Genomic DNA, 880 nt, shown 5'->3' on the forward strand with positions numbered 1-880 from the left:
CTATCTAGTTTACAATTTAGTCTTAGAAATCAATTTCCGACTTATAACGAAATGTGTAGACTTTTTTGAGTTAACTTATATAAAATTCAACATTTTTGTGAACTCTTTCTTTTTGTGTTGGCTTTGTCTTTTTATTTGATTCAAGATAGATGAAATTTGTTAGGATTTGGATTAGTTATGCATGGTCTTTCATCCTTCTTCTATTGTGAAATTTGACTTGCTTCATATTTTCTTGAATCAACGCACATAGAAATGCAATATTTATTAGACGTATTGCCTTAGAACATATTAATTGTAACTACAATATATTTTTAAAACTTTTTCTGTTAAAGATGAGTCTATCTAGTTTACAATTTAGTCTAGTTTACAATTTAGTCTCAGAAATCAATTTCCGACTTATAACGAAGTGTGTAGACTTTTTTTAGTTAACGTATATAAAATTCAACATTTTTATGAACTTTTTCTTTTTGTGTTGGCTTTGTCTTTCTATTTGATTCAAGATAGATGAAATTTGTTAGGATTTGGATTGGTTCTGCATGGTCTTTCATTCTTCTTCTATTGTGAAATTTGACTTGCTTCATATTTTCTTGAATCAACGCACATAGAAATGCAATTTTTACTAGACGTATTGCCTTAGAACATATTAATTGTAATTACAATACATTTTTCAAACTTTTTATGTTAAAGATGAGTTTATCTAGTTTACAATTTAGTCTCAGAAATCAATTTCCGACTTATAACGAAATGTGTAGACTTTTTTGAGTTAACGTATATAAAATTCAACATTTTTGTGAACTCTTTCTTTTTGTGTTGGCTTTTTGTTTCTATTTGATTCAAGATAGATGAAATTTGTTAGGATTTGGATTAGTTATGCATGGTC

The sequence above is a fragment of the Papaver somniferum genome, chromosome 1 (assembly GCF_003573695.1).
Source record: "Papaver somniferum cultivar HN1 chromosome 1, ASM357369v1, whole genome shotgun sequence".
Lineage (NCBI taxonomy): Eukaryota > Viridiplantae > Streptophyta > Magnoliopsida > Ranunculales > Papaveraceae > Papaver > Papaver somniferum.